This window comes from Perca flavescens, chromosome 3, assembly GCF_004354835.1.
Source record: "Perca flavescens isolate YP-PL-M2 chromosome 3, PFLA_1.0, whole genome shotgun sequence".
NCBI classification, from domain to species: Eukaryota; Metazoa; Chordata; class Actinopteri; order Perciformes; family Percidae; genus Perca; species Perca flavescens.
The window spans coordinates 1,938,219-1,957,854 of record NC_041333.1 but is presented as its reverse complement, the minus strand read 5'-3'; the positions used below and the strand labels follow the sequence as shown (position 1 = coordinate 1,957,854).

General features: G+C 40.2%; 1 long non-coding RNA gene across 3 annotated transcripts in view; it reads left to right on the top strand.

The window, feature by feature from the left end:
* The window catches only part of LOC114552643 (uncharacterized), a 183,189-nt gene extending 163,946 nt beyond the window's left edge, over positions 1-19,243 (top strand). For 2 of the 3 annotated variants that reach the window (XR_003692204.1, XR_003692201.1), the window contains 2 exons: positions 18,301-18,410; positions 19,015-19,243. This is a non-coding gene — a long non-coding RNA (uncharacterized LOC114552643). The remainder of the gene's footprint in view (positions 1-18,300; positions 18,411-19,014) is intronic. The other variant, XR_003692202.1, reaches the window with a different exon arrangement.
* Positions 19,244-19,636: the final 393 nt, after the last annotated feature.

The window sequence follows — 19,636 nt, the reverse complement described above, 5'->3', positions numbered from 1 at the left end:
CAAATCAAGAAAAACTTAATTATGTAAGAGGAACTGCAGCTATTTTATTAGAATGACACGAATAAACATAACATGAATAAACTTGAATTGGTACCGTAATCTCGTCCGTGAACAGATGCATTCTAATAAGCGATGGTGATTAACAATAAGAACTACAATTCCCATAATTCCACACAATTTCTTAACGTCATCGAAAGTCTGTATTTACCATCCATTGTTTTGATTGAGAGACCCCTAGCGGCAGAAAGTTATATATTGTATGTTTAAAAGACTTAAGTTGAGGGAGGGCCCCTTAAAAACAAGTAATTATAAAGCTTCAGCCGCCAACAAAAGGAATTTTATTGGCTGCCAAAGACCTATCAGGCCTGACAAAAAGATCAGCCATTGAGCAATTAAAATCCTTTATGTATCAGTTTAGTTGTGGTTCAGTTTGTTTGTGTTGAGAGAAAATACACTTTTGCAAATATAATAAGGGGGGGATCATTTCTGTTTTTTTAGACATTCAGAGAAAGTTTGAAAATTGACAAATTATAGTTACATTTAAACAGATATTTCCCATCAAATGAATACACACACACACACAGGTGAACTGGCATATAAACTTGCCAATATACAGTACAGGTCACTCCTAGTCCTAATTGGGAATATACATTTTGCATTATACTACAAATAGTAGCATGACCACCTTTGTCCTTATTAAGGGTGGTCATAATATCTCATTGTGACTTGTTCTGTCTAGTAAAACAGGATAATTACTGCTTTCATATTTAACTGATTACCTTTTGAAAGTTTACTGACGTGCTCTGACTACAGAAACACTGTGAACATTGACATGTGTGTAAATATAATCTGCTCTGCAAACCCAGATTTGTCACTTGGCTGCAGGATCCCTTGCATGGCTGGCAGTGTCACTGTGTGAGATGGCTGCTGTTGTGATGGGTAGTTGATTATGGCTCATCTGGCTGCCAGCACCCTCAATCAACATCCACATCTAAAGGGATGAGGAAGAGGGATGTTTATTTGGGCCTGGATTCGGTAAATGCCAGTGTGGAGACATAAGCCCCGTGCCTTATTTCTAAGCTTAATTTTCACTGCTTTCTCTCGCTCCGACTGCCTCTTTCATGCTCCTTCTCATTCTTTTCCTGTCAGCTTTCTACCCCACTTCCCCTTCCACAGTCCCTCCGCCACAATGAGAAAGAAATGTTTATGAGCCAAGCTTGAAATCGTGACCCAAGCCACCCTGTCCCCACGTCTCCGTCACCTGATGTATTTTTCTCCAACCTCCTGTCTCTATGCCAGAGTAAAATTGGCCAACCCTTAACATCTCCTACAGCCCCACTAGACAACCTCCTCCCTCTCCCTCTAGCCCGGCTCAACCCAGGCTGCCAGTCTGCTGTGCTGTTCTGTGCTCTACACGCTCCAGTGCGCTGTCGGCTGGTGACAGGCTATTTGGGATTTACCCACTGCTGCTGTGCCTGTCTCTTCATCTGCAGCCTTTCATGGCAATAAAAAGCAGTTTCTCCTCCCCCTTATCCTTTTCCTCCCTTTTCTTCCCCCCTCACCCTTCAGCTCAACTCATTCCACCATCCTCCCACTGCCCCCTCCCCTCCTGCCATCTCTGCTCCTAATCCCATGCTCCTAAAGACTGTAATTGAGCAGCGCGGCGTGCTGGGATTAGGACTGTTATTGGGGGTATTCTCATTGCAGGAGAAATTTGGGCAAAAGTGTGGGCAACTTAAATCTACTGACACTCGGATGCGAGCAGATGGTTGGGGATATAGGGTGTAGGGGAAAAGGAGGGGGGGGTGAGTTTTCAGAGGCGGGGTCGGCCGAGGGAACAGCCATCACTGGACCCCTGTTCTGACAAGGTCCATCTCCAGGTCAATGCTGATATCCACCAAACTGACAGAAAATCCATAAAACCATAACGATTAAACAATAAAACATCAGCTCCTACAGCCCAATATGACATCAGATCACTGAACAATGATGGACAGATAGTATTCTCCATATAGCATCTAAGATTTGGAATTATATCACACCTGAACTATCGTGGCCATTTCAGTGACTGATAGCTTTTAATAGCAGTCAGTATGAATCCATGGCATGCCAGCTGATCTGCTATGTGCTGAGAAAAACAAATGGCCTGGCACGACTGTCTGTGGTGATTTACTGGTTGGCGAGTAGCAGTGCTGGTTGTTTAGATGTGTTAGCCAATTCATATTGATCAGGTCTTTGGCCCTTGATCCTGTATTTCAAGGCAACCTTCTTTTTTATCCATCATCAGGAGATACGATAAAAGAGACTACACAGAAAGGCTGATATGGAGTTTTTCCCCTCGCTCCTTGAGTTAATTGAGGGATTTGCCATGACCCAGATGAATATTGATTCCAGATAGAAACCAGCCTTCAATTGGCAAATAGGTCTAGCAGGCCATTGAAGCAGTCAGTAAAAATGCACCTAGCAACACCCAAAACAGTTGAATGTCTTTAGTAATATACGTAAAACTGTACATTTTTACTGAAGTGTGCAAGTATTTGATCGGCCAAGTTGTCATGTGGCCAGCATGAGGCAGGATGTGTATTTAAACTCTTTAGGATTTAAAAAGTCTTGCAAACTGCTGTGGAATCATCAAGTTTATTTCCCTGTACTTTGTAAGCTGCTTAAGTCCTGTGCCAGCTTAGCATTGCCATATTAACATCACCCAGTGAGACAGCTCTGACAAGCTCCCTTCCTCCACAGTTGCCTCCTGCTCCTACTGCCTGACTGGCACTGTGGAGGAAAAGTCTTATGAACCGACACACACAACCACATGAATACACATAAGCATGCGCCTTACACACACACACACACACACACACACACACACGTTGAGCAGACATGAGTTAAGATACTTTACATCAAAGCTTTGCATTTTGATATCAAACAACACTTGTACAAGCTCTAATGTTTGCCAAAAGAGTTTTTTTTATTTTTTTATTTCTCACCTAAATGACTGAGAAAAAATGTAGCTGAGGTATGTAGATGCAATGATTGACAAAGCTTAATGTCATGTTACCAGCTGATCAACGCCATTAGCCTACCGTCCTGTCTCTGGCTGGATTCCATGTTTCCTCACTGCTGAGTTTCAACTCCTGTGCCAATGGAAATGTCGATACGTGGAGAGTGAGGATTATAAAGTCACTGTTAAGCAAACGTATGAACACAACGTGATTAATGAATGAAATGGCAGGTAAGTAGTTTGCATTACATCATCTTATATGATGGGACGAGCTGCCCTTTGGCTTTAATGAATATGCTTGTTAAGTTTAGTTAAATGTTGGACAGCATGAGCCAGTTTTAGCCAGCTTTTATCATAGTTTTAAATACTATTGTGGCTTTCTGGGAATGATGGCTAATAACAAAATTTGTACTGTCTGCCAGATGTGGTAAAACACTGGTAGGAGCTGTTTATGTAAAAGAGTGAGTAACAGCACATTTTTAGCGTGAGCCTGAGACTGAGTGCAGCTTTCACCTGGTCTGTGTGTCTCAGCAAAGTAAAACTGACAAAATATGTCAGATGTTTATTGTAAGGTGTAAGATACTGTTACTTAGACGTTCAAGCAAAGACAAGCTTAGACGTTTAGCAAACTAAACTGTATTTCCCTAAGTGCAATTATAGCACATGTCAAGTGTGTCAGGGTGAGAAAGGTGTGGGTGAATACTTTAACAAAATGCATGGGGCGTAGGAAGCATTGAAAATGTGGGTGGGACAATTTAAAGGGGGGTTCTGGTGGTAATTTCCTGTATTTTGGTGATCCTTGCTAACAGGTGGTTTGCTATACTAGCATGAAAATAATAATGGGTAGCCTACATTTTGTATTTTCACCCAGAGGAAGTGGTCAGCCCCAGATCAATATTTTAAGATATTTAAAAGCTGAAAGTACAGATATTGATTCAGTGATAATATTCAGAGTCATCTTTATTAATAACAACTAATTGTTTGTTTATTTAACTTGAGGATCGCTTTATGCTTGCATGTAATTTTAATTTCTGTTAAATTAATTTCTTTAATGTTTTCAAATCAATGAGTGGATAGGACAGCTGTGGTCAATGCACCCCTCTTCATTCTCCAATAAACTACATGTACATTTATTTTACAATAATTTCTACTACTAAGAATTAAAGGACCTGAGGCCGACGTCAGGCCGCTGTCTTTGTTACACACACGTTTTTACACACATAACACTGCTGTCAGGCAGGTTCAGCTCAGTAGAAAATATCACAGGCTCGGAAGGGTCAAAAGTGAAAAAGCAGTGTTCAGATTAAGTTATTCATAATTTACAGAAACATTGCGTGCAATAGTCCATGTTCCACCTTCTCAGTCTCTCAAACCTTGTCGCTCGCGTGTGTGTATGTGTGTGCGCGTTCGTGTGAGAATCTGGATGCAAGGTAGCAGTTGAAACGTGGTGTGGAGTTTCATTGATTTGGGCATTCTCTCAAAAAGCATGTGGATTGGATTTGATGATGACACAGCGCTCTGAAGAGTGCAGAGTGGAAAGACCGATGTTCTGTTTTTGACAAAAATACGGTAAAAGTGGGGAGTCAAAACTAGTAATTTAAAAAAGTGGGTGGGACTCATATAATGGCTGAGACGCCTGTGACAAAATGGTATTTGCTTCAGTTTGGTTTCTGTCAGGTATTGTCTGCTATGTAGTTTGGACCCCATGGAGAGTTTCTGTTGTTTTTATATGAAGGCACAATTTTTGTCCACATCTGAACGTGAGTCGTTCCTCCCTCCTGAAACATGGAATGAGCCTCAGCTTATGACAGGTCCAGCCTTTTGTCACCTCTACTTTCAGTGACCACGTTTACATGCACATAATATTCCGGTTTATGCCCTAATTCCGAAAAAGACGATATTCCGACTGAGCTGTTTACATGGCTAATGAAAGTAAGTATTCCACTAATATTCACGTTTACATGTAGCCATGCAAAACAGGATTTTTTTCAGAGTTTGCCAGCAGAGGCGGACTTGGTGGACAGTGCCAACACAACGTCCCTCCTTCATTCCTTCAACCAGCTTCTTGAAAAGGTCGGTGTACCGATGTGTGAACTATCCAAAAACCTGTTAATGTTTAAAAGTAGCTGTGTTCCTCCTTCTTATCGGATCTGCAGCCTTGCAAACTGTTGGCTGGTTGGTTTGTTTACAGAAACCATAGCAACACACAGAGCTGACCATAAGCCGTAAACAGGCAAGAGGCCGCAAACTGCAGTTAAAAACCCAGATTGAGACCAAGGGGGTAAGCTTCGCTTCAGAACTCAAACCTCCTATGGCGCCATTTTGATGCTACAAAACGATCACCTCTCGTTAGCATTCCATTGACTGCCATTCATTTTGAAGTCACTTTGACAGCGAATAACTTTCCATCTGAAGCGTTTAAAGACTCTATTTGTCCATTGTTTATTTCTAAAGAAACACGACAATGTATAAAAGGCTCCATTACCTTGTACCTCACGTTATGGCTCCGTAGCAGACGGTTTTGTAAAAATAGGCTAACGATTGTGTCACATAGTAGAGGAATTACCGTATAGTACAGGAGAAGCTCGCAGGCAGTTTTGACTTACATTAGCTGTTTAGGTTTAATTACTAATGTTAACTAGCATTTTATTTAGCAATAATTAGCCTGTGCCCATGTTATCTCCTTACTATACCTAAGCTCTCCGTCTCTGCAAGATTGGGAATGATTGAGATTTCTCTCGGCACAGCTACCAGAAGACTTCACACTTTCAGACACGTTGCTCACGTCACATCTGCGTCTTTGTGCTCTGTTTGAGGCTGCGCAGTAACGCTCAGCCAGCACCGGAAAAGTGCTTCTAATATCCTTCACTGGTCTCCGTCCAGAGACACGGGGTCTATTGGTCCAGTTTATATACTGTCTATGATTGAGACGCATATTCCGAATGCGCTGTATACATGTCCAAAGAATGCCTCTAAAACCTGAATAATACCGAAATAACCCACGCCTTAATCGGAAAATGCTATATTCGGGAAAAGGCCTTATTCGAATATCCAACCGGAATATACTGTTTACATGACATGTATCAAATTCAGAATATTATCATATTCTGAATAATAGTGCAGTATTGGTGTGCATGTAAACGTACTGAGTGACTAAATTTAACATGCATAAGCCTCTTACCAATACAGAGGCAAAACAAGAAGGAGTGGTATTGGTTTGAACAAAACAAAGGTATCATTATTATCACTTGAAGAAATATGCCCATAAAATTATGTTTGCCTGTCAAGTTGATTTCAGAGGCAGTGCAAAGCAATACATTTGGAAAGTGAAATCTAATTCTATTCATGACATTCTATATTCCCTCAATGTTGTAACATTTGTATTATGTGCCAGGCTGGTTTTATTCTGGATGCTCTCTCATCTCAAAGCCTTATTTCTTCATAATAAAGACATAATAATAGTATAAAGAGTACTCTAGATTTTCATATTGCCTTCCACCACCAATGTGCTCCTTTTAAGCTATTCCTATTGCCCATATTTTTATATAAAACCAAATATTTATTACAGACCCAATCTTTTCTCAGCAAATGATGGTAGGGAGACTGGAACCCAGGGTTGTTGTGTAATTTATAATATGCAGTGTATGATTTGTCTGGGTAATGAGAACAGAGCTCTTTTCTAAGCTATTCCACCCACCGAATGCCCTGATTGATTAGGGCCTGGCAAAACAAACTCACTGGATTCATCCCTGCTTTAATGCTCCGGACCCCAAGATGGAATATTAACCTAGATGTATTGCAATAAAATATGCACCTTCTTGTTCTTTATAAATCACAAAGTGGGCAGAGATTACAGTGAATGTTGCACTAGTGTGATCAGGGTCAGCCCATTTCTCTCTGCCTTCTCTGTCTGGCTTCCTTTTGCTGAGACAATGAGAGCATGTCAAAGACAGACCACAGGGTGGGGTAGGAGGACACAGAACCAGCCATATGTCTTCACTCTGCAGCACAGCAGCCATGGGGGGAGATGGGAATACTGCCTAATCCTTTGCCCAGTTTGTACACAAATGGACACAGATCTCATTTGTTAACCTTTTTCTTAGAAGCTGTATTTCAGATTTTCTATCTGCTTCTATTAAGAGTTAATAATAGTACTAATTATGGGATAATTATTAGGGACTGTTTTTCCAATGGATACAGGTTTAGTTTTACAGTCCTTTGTTTAATATTTTCCTCAAAGAGAAACATTAAGACAGACAGAATTAATGACATGTATTATAAGACCCTAAAGACATGCATTAGTACTTAATAGGTGTTGATAGCCATATGCATTCCTTTTGTTTAGCTGTATATCCCATCGTGTGGGCGCTATACTGTGCCCTGAGGCTGTATTGTAGGTGAGTAATAGCAGTGTAAATGTAAACACCGGGTTTTGGAAGCAGTTCAATCATGGGCTCAGACAGAGACCTTTAATATTCAACTGGAATTTCAGTTTGATATAAACTTTCATAAAGTTGACAAGAGAGGCATATTAACACAGCCATTCCTGAGGGTATAACAAAAAGGACTTAACAATGTCCCAACACACACACACACACACACACACACACACGCACACGCACATGAGACAGGAAGACAAACAGTTTCCCCGATCAGCGTGCCACCTTAATGCAATTTAGAGATGAGTAACCGCGAGAAACAGACAGCATATTATCAACTAATGGCTTTGGTTTCGCAATCCATCTACCAGCAAATGTTCATGCTGATATAAATAACATTACTAGCCTTGCTTGGAAAGGTATCCACTGCAAAGAGATGATCGTGAAACAGAGTATGCAAAGAACAATTTTAAGCAATTCATGAAATAGGTCTGGTTCTGTTACAATGTTTAAATTGGACAGAGATAAATAAAGTGTAGACATAAATGTTGGACAGCTTAGACTTGCTTTAAAGCAGTTGGCAGTTGTGTGACACGACATAGACAGCTGACATCAAAACGAGCAGCATAATCAGGTTTGTGTGAATCTGTGCGAGTCTTGACAGCAGTGAGATGTATCAATCAACAATAGAAGTCCCTTGAGTTTTCCTGAGTGATACGTTTTATTGGTTCCTTACTGCTACTTTTTTACCCCCAAGGATTATCTAATACTAGTGATCATCTATGGTCTTGTGTCAGACAAGTTCAGGTTCAGTGAGGTCAATGATTGAAATGTGACTGATGAAGGGAATTATAGCTGTATAATCATGTTTAGATTTGACTTCCTATGTCAGGAATCATCATATGTTCTGTATAATTGTGCTGTTGGCAAACTGTTGCTTCCTTTGTTCAAATTGTAACAAAACCGCAGAAAAAGTTGTAAACAGCCTTAACAGTTTCCAAAAGGCCATATAGTGACAAACAACATTATTTTGCTTTGGGTCATTTGCCAGAAATCTTATTTTCTTTCTTCCTGACAGCAATATGCAATTCTGCAATATGTATTCTGGTTTTCTCTCATTCAAGTCGTAGCTGTTGTACTGCGGCTAGACCGCCATTAAAAAGGAAAGGTAAAAATTCAGAGTTGCACAATAACAAGAAGGAATGAGATGTACGTTTTACCGCACTTCAGCAGTGAGCATTCCTGGGAATGAGCACCTGTGTGTCTCTGGGTTATTATTGTGCTCATCCTTCCAGGATGGAGCTGGTGGCAGGAGCTGCTCAGAGGCATACGGAAACTAACAGGATTAACACCTCCATCCCCCACTTACCCACTTTGGCCCTCACCTGTGCATATAAGAGGCTATTTCTATGGTAATGCTCTGTTTACATGAATGGAAAAAATCTATTTGCCATTTTAGTCTTAAAAAACGAATTACAAATTTTGTGTTTTCTCTGCAAATTCCAATCACTTTTTTTTCTTTTTTTGGGGGGGTTTTCCAATGGGAAACAAATTGATGTCCATACTCTTGATAAAACCGACCCCCAGCATAAGAAATAATTGGTGGGTAATCCCACTCCCGTCTCAGGATGCTTTCACATCCATAGAGCTGGCTCCATCTTTCTTATTCATTCATATTTCTAAAATAAGACATTCTTCATTTTCCCCTGTTCATCTTCGAAAACATCATTCTTGTAAGGGGTTTCCCAACACATTCATATCAATCCTATTCATGTTATTCATGAACAAAGACCTAAAATAACAACCACACAATAAACTGCTATGTACACATGTAATACACTTGTGGAAACACAAATTTGAAACCTCAGTATACATTGATAAGCTGTGTTTTAAAGGGAAAACATTACATGGTGCATAGTCCTGGTCATTTGTTTCTGTCCAAACAACATATTTTTAAGTTGTCCATGAGCCGAGTCTAAATAATGTCTTGTTATTGTTGTTTTTCCACACATAAGCATTTCTTGTCAGATCAGTATAGATATCTGTATGACTAAATTGTACAGTGAGACTAGTAGCAATGCTAGCTATACCCCTGACAACTCTTGACTTGCAAAGTGTATCTAAAGGAGTTAGGAGCTCAGACATTTAATTTTCTTTTTTTTAATAAGCAGCTCCAGAATGATATAGTTTTCCTGATAGTTTTTCTGATTCGTGATCTATTTCTAGAATGATTTAGACAACAAGTAATGAGCAGTTGAATTGTCATAAACAAACATTTGCGCAACGTAAATGTTCCATTATGTGTACTGGGGCTACAAAAAACACTGACTACCATTTTTCAAGTGCGTTAGGTGGTTTGCATTGCTGATGTTTTTACCAATTTGGATTTTACATCGCCTCAGTTACTGTTTTGGACTGTCTGTGTGACTGTCAACCTCGAGGGGTTAACTGGTTGGCATTGCTCCACATGGAGGAGACACTGGTGAGTTGGCTGCTGTCATGTCTGCTAATGAAGACATCACATCCAATGGGCATGCATGCTCACGTCCTCTGTTGGCATGACAAATAATACCATTAACCCTACCTCCCAAAGCAGCCATTTTGATTGATGTGCAGCAAAAGTGTGTGTGTGTGTGTGTGTGTGTGTGTGTGTGTGTGTGTGTGTGTGTGTGTGTGTGTGTGTGTGTGTGTGTGTGTGTGTGTGTGTGTGTGTAAACCCACAGTGGTCTTTATTGCTGTGACCCTTCTAGTCATTCCAGCATTCCAATTAAAAGCAGAATTGTGCATGTGATAATAATGGCGTTGAAGCGCGAATCAGATCTTTGAATGATGCCTCCACAGATTTACTGAGTGGTTTAACTGCACGCACATGGGGTGCCTGTGATATATCACCAGGTGGCAGCATTTATGTACAGTATAAATAGAAGCTGCAGTGGATCGGAATTCCTGCACTCAGCTCTAAAGCTTGGCAAAGACATGGGATAGGATTTTGCACATTTCATATTAGAAATTAAAAATCTAATTTCTCAGGACGAGATACCCCAATGTCTCATAATTAAAAAATGACATTTAATGTGGATACAAATTTAATGGCTCATTCATAATTTACAACAACAGCTGGGCATTTTGGCACATGGGATTGGGTGCATGTGAATGCTGTCACTTTTCAGGGGGTGTTGTGTGCTTTGTATAATTATAAAGTTATGGGGTCATTTTGTTTTGTTTACCCTGAAAAAGATCTACTGTCCTCAGTAAAACAGCAGGTATTTTCTTTGTGTGGAATTTGACAGTTGCTGAAGATCGCTTAAGAAATTATAACGGAAATACACGCATTATGGTGGCATTTATTCAGCAGTCAAAGGAACTGTGCTTTTCTTGTCTGGTACCAGCAAATTGTCCAACTCTCCTCAGCTTCTTTCTTTGCATCTCACACCAACAGAGACCATTCACTCGTTTAATTGATGAAGAGCTCACCTGCCAATAGCATTAATGATTTAAAATGTTAAGAGTGAGTGTGTTGCCATATATCAGTCCAAGACAGTTTAACTCTTGTTATTAGGTCTTATATAACTGCGACACTGATTCCAAACTGACAGATGCGCTCACACATTTATTGTCCTATTTACCCACAGAAAGAGTGAATTGTGTTCAGTTGTGGTCTTCCAGAGCTATGTATGTCACAATTAAAATTATCATTAAACAGATTGCCAATTACACATCTCCTGCATTTCACCTCCAGCAGCCCCCCTTCAGATTGCCCTTCAGTCGGTAAACTCTGTGCGACCCAGAAGCACTGAACATGACTGAATGTGGATCTGACTGTTTTAATAAATGAAATTGCAGTCAGAAAACTCTGGACCCAAATCAGATTTGAGTGATGATGATTTGACTCACGGCAAGGCATGCTGAGAAGTCTTTGTGTCCTGTGCTACGTGTGTGTGTGTGTGTGTGTGTGTGTGTGTGTGTGTGTGTGTGTGTGTGTGTGTGTGTGTGTGTGTGTGTGGGGGTACATGCTTGCAAACACACACACACACACGTGTGATTTTTGGGGTTGATTGCATTAGGTACTAGGAGTTAGTCCCTGTGGAGAAGCCACATGCTCGTTGTACCCCAGCTGTAGCTGAGATCTAATATTCCTCCACCAGCACCATTATGTCCTTGGTGGGCCAAACCCATCTTCTGCTTCTTTGTGTCTGCCAGGCAGGGTGGAGAACAGAGTGAAACAGTGACTGTGTTTACATTCACATAATATTCCGTTTTTTGCCCTTATTCCGAAAAAGACGATATTCTGACTAAGCTGTTTACATGGCTAATGAAAGTGAATATTCCACTAATCAGGGCTTGACATTAACTTTTTGAGGCACTTGTCCTTTGGACAAGTACATTTACGTTTCACTTGTCCATGCATAAAAGTCACTTGTCCGGGTAAAGATTCATCATTTTATAAAAGAAATTGTGTTTTGCTAATGCAGAATTTGAACAAACCGTTGAAAGCATCCAAACACTATCAACATTAATACAATTCTGTTGAAACAGTAGAAACAAACGTGCCCCAACAATAGATTTCCCCTTCAACAAGAAAAAAGGATCTCCAGACTCCATAATACAAAGTAATATGTTGCACGCCGGTGTGCAGAAGTTAATATATTGAGATTCTAAGTCAGTATTTTAAAGTTTGTCATTACTTTCAGATTCCTAGTCAATATTCTAAGTTACTTAGTCAATATATTGAGATACTAAGTCAGTATTTTGAGTTGAATCAATATATTGAGATACTGAACCAATATAGTGAGATATTAAGTCAATATATTGAGATACTAAGTCAATATTTTGAGATAAGTCAATCTATTTAGATACTAAGTCAATATTTTGAGATAAATCAATATATTGAGATACTAAGCCAATATACTAAGTCAATATTTTGACATAAATTAATATATTGAGATACTAAGCCAATATATTGAGATTCTAAGTCAATATTTGACATTTTCTCATTACTTTGAGATTCATTACTTTTTCAAAAAGGAAAAAAAAAAAAAACATTGTAGAACGGCTTGTTTATTGCTAAGGCAAAATTAAATGATTTATTAAAAATATAACAACAATAACTTATAACAATAACTTATTTCACCAGTAAGTTCCTGTTAAACAACAAATTTGAATGCAGCACAAGGCTGGCGGGGCGAATTTCAGACACAAATACAGACACACTTTTACACCGTTTAGCTGTCAACATTTTAACGGTTTACTCCAGCTGCTAGCTAACGATAGGCTAACGTTACTTGCTGTTGAGTGTAGTGTTAACTAGCGTAACATGCGGCGATGTTTAGGTTGCCTCTAACGTCCGTTTTCGGAGCATCCGAGAGAAGCGCAGGCATTTCAGTGTCACCGCGTTGCAATTCGGTCCGGTAGATAACGGTCGTTAAGGCACCGGTGCCGTATTAGCACCGGGTCTCTCCTTTTCTGTCAACGATGTGGCGAGGAGGTAACGTTAAGGCGGAGTTAGTTAGCAAGCTAACGTTAGCTAACTAACACCGGCAGGTTCACCGTGCTTTCATGCTGCATTGCTTCCAGAGAACGAGCTGAACAGCGGGCTGGGTCTAACGTTAGCGGGCTGGGTCTAACGTTAGCGGGCTGGGTCTAACGTTAGCGGGCTGGGTCTAACGTTAGCGGGCTGGGTCTAACGTTAGCGGTCCGCTGACCGGGATTGCGGGGAAAGAAATTATCGTTTCAAATCGCTAACATAGACGTAATGAGTGGCACATGACGTGAACTAACATGGCATTTTAGTTTGTTTGAGTTTTAACTTGTCCAGTGGGACAAGTACATTTCTCTTCCACTTGCCCTACAAAAAATCCACTTGTCCCGGACAAGCGGACAAGCCTTAATGTCGAGCCCTGGACTAATATTCCCGTAAAGGATGTTCTTCAAAGTTGTCCACCGGTGGCGGACTTGTTCGACCGTGTGAACAGAGCCTCTTATCTCATTCCTTCAACCACCGTCTTGAAAAGGTCATTGATGCGATGTATGCGCATATCCAAAAACCTGTTGAAATCTGTTTAAAAGTAGCTGTGTTTCTCCTTTCCTTCTATTCTTTTGGGGATGCATCGATACTGCCACCTTGTTGGCTGGTTGGTTTGTGTACAGCAACCATAGCAACGCACAGAGCTGACTGTAAACCGCAAACAGGCAAGAGGCCGTAAAGTGCAGTAAAACCCCAAAAAGAGCCGCATATTCCGAATGTGCTGTACACATGTCCAAAGAATGCCTCTAAAATCCGAACAATTCCAGGATATTCCACGTCTAAATCGTTAAAAGGCTAAATTCGGTAATATCCATAGGGAATATGCTGTTTACATGACCTGTATCAAATTCAGAATATTGTCATATTCTGAATAATAGTGGAATATTGGTGTGCATGTAAACGTACTCATTGTGTGAGGAAGCATATGGTATGCAATATTCATTTCTTAGCAAGTAGACTGACAATCCTGGCTGTAGGGTAGCTTTTACTCCAGATTGGGGATTTCTGAGACGCGAGAGAAGTCACACCAGTCTAAAGAGTAACACTTCAAAAGATTACTGAACCAGAATCTCAGTAATATACCATATAGTGCAGTCATAAATGCTTTTTTTCAGATTCATTTTCTGTAATGTGTTTGTGACTGAGGAAGACAGCTACCCTCTCGGTCACTGCTTTGTAGTCTCGCATTGCCAGACCTTCCTCCACAGCGCTGCGGAGGAGGGTCTGGCTAGTCCACACAGCATTCCGGGATGGGAGAAAAACTTGCTCTGGTTTATTGGCATTTCTTTAAACCAATCACAATTGTCTTGGACGCACGGAGCAACGGTGCCTCTGCAAAATAGCCTCGAGAAGGAACTTGTTTTGGTGGAACATGTGTACGTTCAAAAGTAGTTTTAGTCGTGCAACAGAAAACTCAGATTGGACAGATAGTCTAGCTAGCTGTCTGGATTTACCCTGCAGAGATCTGAGGAGCAGTTAACCATAGTCCTCAGAAATCCACCGGAGGTTAGAACGCCAACACAAAGAAGGAGGAAGGTAACGGACATCCGGCCGAAATGAAAGACATCCGGTGGAATTTCCGGGGGCACGTGAACAATCCCGGACGTGGAACGTCATGGCTATAGACTAATGCTTTGGTCATTTTCTCAGTTCAGAGGACAGTGCGCATACATTTCTATTTGTAGTTGATGTTTTGTCTGAGGTTTTTTTGCAGCAATTGTTGTAGAGGCCTGGTGTAGTGTGGGTGGGCCAGACAGACAGAGGACACTGTCGTTACCTCGCTTCAAATGGCCACAGTGAAAGCCTCCATTAGTCAGACAAACAGAGAATCATCGTCCTCACTCTGCGCACATCAGTTTCAGTCGGCCAATTCAGTCTACATTTTAATATGCCCCACCATGCCAGATGGTCTGACAGCAAGCTATATTCCTCATTTAGGGTTAATTCTACAGCTGTTGCATTTGTTTAGCATATAATGAAAAGGCTCTGTCTATGTTAAGAGACACAGTCCTTTCTGATCACCCTGTATGCTTCTGTTATAGAGGAGAAATTGGCCTTTTCAGTGTGTAAACTCACTCCATTGTCCCTGCTGATTTCCATTATTGTTATCAAATCATAAGCAGTTAGGAGGGTGCCATGTTAGATTGACAGTAGCAAGTGGAGAAGCAATTAACACAAACAGCTGGTTAGAAACAGAGACTGTGTCATCCATGAGGGACAAAAACAAACGCAAATGCTTCTTCAAATTGGGGTAATTGATGCTGTAGGTGCACATCATGGTATAATATACATTTTAATATTTACAGTAGTTAAAGAAGTATATTACAAAAAATATGGCATTGTTTGACATGTGCATCTCTGTACTGATGCTGTAGTTGAAAAGAGTTTCAGTAGCAGATTAGTTTGGATTAGTTTTTTTTTACATCCAGAATTGCAACTTTCAAGAGTAACTGGATATTTAAATAGGCTTTTGTCTTCAGATTAAGTTTAAATGTATTGTCTTAACCCTTGAATGAGAGACAGGCAAACACGTTGAACAAGTTAACTTACATGTGTTTGGACTATGGGAGAAAACCTGCAAACACCTCAGGTTAGCTGAAGCATGCTTACTACTGTACAGTTAACAAAAATAAAATATCCTTCAAGGTGTGCAATATATTTACCAGCAAACTCATCACATCCCCATATACTTATGTGTGATAATATAATGCTTGCTATATACGTTTTTAATGTTGCATGAGCCATTTCATCTCCTACAGTTGATTTTCTTTTTCTTTTGTCTGCCGGTCATGTATTTGCAGATTTGTGTTATTTTCTAAAATGAAAGAGGCCATTATATTCTATCAAACATTTCTATCAAATATGACAATGCATCTTGATAACATATTTCGTTATTTGAATGATTGGGGAGTTGAACTGTTCCCCCTAATACTAACTTTTTTTGCCATGGTAATGCTTAATTCTGGCAGTACGGTGAAGGCTATTAAATATATATTGCCCATTTGCCACATGTTGGATCTTTTGCCATATGTGCTCATTTCTGACAGCAGATTTATGCGCTCATATGAGCAGCAGTTAAGATACTATTTCTTTATACTGAGGGGCAGATTAATTTCACCCATGACCTGCTTGTTTACCAACATCTGCTTAATTAACCTCCTGCCTTGACTGCAGAGGAGCTGCCCCAACTACTACAAAGTGGCGTCCCCCAATCCAGGACAGCTGCCAACTGGCCGGCAGGTAACGGCATAAACCACTGGACCCAGGACAAGATTGATCACTCCAATAACCCCTCAGCATTCAAATGTGTGAGATGATTGCTATGGTTATTGGATGCCCCTAATAAACAGCAGGCTACATTTGGGAGAGCATCTCCCACTGGGTCATTTAGAGTCCACTGGGTCCAAACATGGCAGCTTCATGGCCAGATGTTTGATTACAGACTCACTTCTACTGCCAAGTTTCCGAACTTCAGTAGCCTTAAAAAGTATTCTTTAATTAACACAGTGAGTCCTTATATGAATTATTTTTTTATGGCATTTCTATTTATAGGCTTTTTCAAACCGCTGCAAGTATTTAATTCCATTCTTTAGTGGTTATTTATGTACTCTATATGCATTAAAGTTCTTTGACCACCTGGGTCTTACTTGTGTAGTTTTGGCCATCATTCTATCTGTTGTGATATCATTACTCCCCAGTGCCATTGCTAGGACCTGGGGATGCAGCAGCTTTTCCCAAAGGGAAAGCTAGACAAGGAACAGAAGCGATCAAAGGAAAAAATAGGTTGTAAGAAAACATACATCCGACCCAAATTGTCCTAAAGATCAAATGACAGGTTGTGCTATTTTGTGAAAATGCCTTTTCTTTGTTTTATTTGTTGCTCATTTACCGCAACTATTGATGCTGTTCTTTTTAGATGTCCTTAGTTATGTTAGTATGTCAGTAATGTGCCTTCTACATGGTGTTACAAACAAAAAAGCTGCAGTGAATGTTCACAAATGTTTATGCAGAAACATACACCAATCTTTCCATTTTAGTCAGTTTTGAAATTTCAGGTTGAGTATTGCAGTTCTGTCATCCTCATATGTTTATCACTTAGATTTCATTTGGTTATGATTGATGGGTTGGTTGATTGAATTGTCTGGACATTGTCAAGTTCAATTATGTTTCTGCTGTCTGCTATTTCATTTGGCCTCATCAGACTGTCCAGCAGTCTAGAATCAAAGTCATTATCTTCAAATTTGAGACAATGGTTCTGTAGAAGACAATGTAGCCTATCCAGTTTAGGTTGTAAGCAACTGACACACCAGGATCTGTAAGTAGAACTATAATCAAAATGCACATTTTTTTGCCGCAGCAGTACAGATCTTATCTATATAAATGTGTTATTTCCATGTCCTGTTTTGATAAAAAAATCCATTTGGTAACTAAAACATTTACATCTTACTTGGTATGTGCCTCTACTAGGGCTACATTTGAATCCTTATCGCAATGTAATAGAACCCAATTTTCAAAACACAAAAGCATTGTTTTTTTTAATGCTACACAAGCTGACCACCATTGAGCAAGCTAGAGACGGAGATGGTAGATGCCCTCAGAGCAGACAGGTGTTGGCGATCAGAGCAGAGAACAAATTAGCAGTAAAGTTGTCAAGTGGTAGTTATTTGTGCAGTGTACGTTTCAGTTTGTCCATGAATAATTGCTGCAGCTCCTCAAGACCAAATACAATTCCCGTGTTTTGCTTTCCAACTGCTGGGTAAAGTGAACGGGGTTAGCCCCGAAAGTGAGCGTCAACGTCCCGACCACGGTCTGGCAGCTAAAGCAGGAATGGTTAACTACATCAATATGAGGCTTTGAGTCATCATGATATTTTAAAGCTACATTGTGTAAGAATTACTCCCATCTAGCGTTGACATCATATATCACAATCAACTCTCTCTCGCCACGCAGTATTGCAACTACGGTAGCCTTCACGCTTCAAAAAGCGAAGGTGTACAAAAGGCCGTCTATCAGCCGTCATTGTTGGAGTTCATACATTCTCTTAATACAATGTAAGTTTGTGTAATTTGTTGCGATACTGTTACTGACAGCACATGAGTAAGATTCATATTAATTTATCAATAATAATAGTAAGAGAAGATAAACTCCAAAAATTGCATACAAAAGCATAATCTTAACCTTGGTTTAAATAATCACAATTTGATTATTTTCCCATATTGTTCAGCCCTACCCTCTAGCAGTAGATGGTTTCTTTTTCTTTCTGGAGGCTCAGAAAAGGAGGATGGGTGTATTTAGATCACTGGTGGAGGGAACAGGTGCCTTCTCAGTAGCTGGTTTGACTGATAACATGAGCAGGAAGCAGTGAACCTGATTTTGTTTTGAATTCTATCCCACAGATATTCAGCATCATGCAGCTTTTTGATTCAGCACACATGCTTCAGCCACTTTATTTTGTCTTGCTAGACTTGCCTAGACGTCTATCCGTGTGATAATACGGCATCAGACGGTATGACAAATCTCTTATTGCTTTTAATCATGAAATATTAAAAACAGCAAAGGGATTATTGAGAAATTATACCATTTTCAATAATTTTCAATTATTCACATGTGCTGGAATTATATAAAATGAATGTAATTGAAGCCCCCGCCCACCACCACCTAATGTTTTGATCATGGCTTCAGGACATAGATGAACTTGTACTGATTGGGGGAGAAAAGGCAATAAGAACAAAGAAGTGGGGAGTAACCTTTGAAGATGATCTTCTTTGCCACCGGCGATGTTTCCAGTGAGGCAAAAGCTAATTTCATTAAGACATGGGGGATGGGTGTGTTTGCCTCAGAATTGAGATGACATTATATGATTATAGACTTCATCAGTGTTTCAGAGTGAGGAACTGGATGATCAATACATAGTTCTGCAGGCACTCAGACCAAAACAGGGTACCTGGCTGAGTGAAATCAAATAGTGTGTACATGATTCAACCACTGAAATCACAGGGGCTGGGAACCTCACTGGTTCAAGGTGTTCATGTGGGCAGTAATAGGAGTAAGAGCCTCTGCTTTCTTTAATCTACTTTCTGCCTCTCACACTTCTATCATTGTCCTTCCAGCACTCGGGTGAGCAGTGCGAGGTAGACTGGAAGGGTGAAGCACTCAGAACATGACTTTATCTCTTTTCACCAGCCGCTCTCTGCTCCCATCTATGGAGGGAGCAGGGGAGGAGATTGAAATGCAGTGCAGCGGTGCTGTTGCACAGCTTCTCTCCACTATACTGCCTATGTTTTATGCTTACCCAGCACTCCTTCTGAACACACAAGTGATAATGATACTGATTAAAGTGTATGCTCATTTTCTGTAATGAAATTGTGGAGCTGTCATATATGGTAAAGTGTGTGTTCTTTAAAAAAAATAAAAGTGCATATAATGTAACTGATTGTGTGTTAATTTGTGTGTGCATATGAGAACGATCAAGCGTAAGCCTGAACAGGGGGAGGGGAGTAATGGTGCCCTCTGCTACTCCTAGTCAACATGTTAATTAAAGAATTATTAGCTCTGTTCCACATGTAGTCAGACACTAGTGATTAAAATGAAAAAATGATGTTCAGCCTTTTTTGTTCTAATCTATGGAGCTGAGCCTCTGATATGTAATCACAGCTGTGGTATAAATTAGAATTCTTCTGACATAAAAAAAAAAAATCTCATTTAAATATTGCTACTGTCAGATCCAGTAGT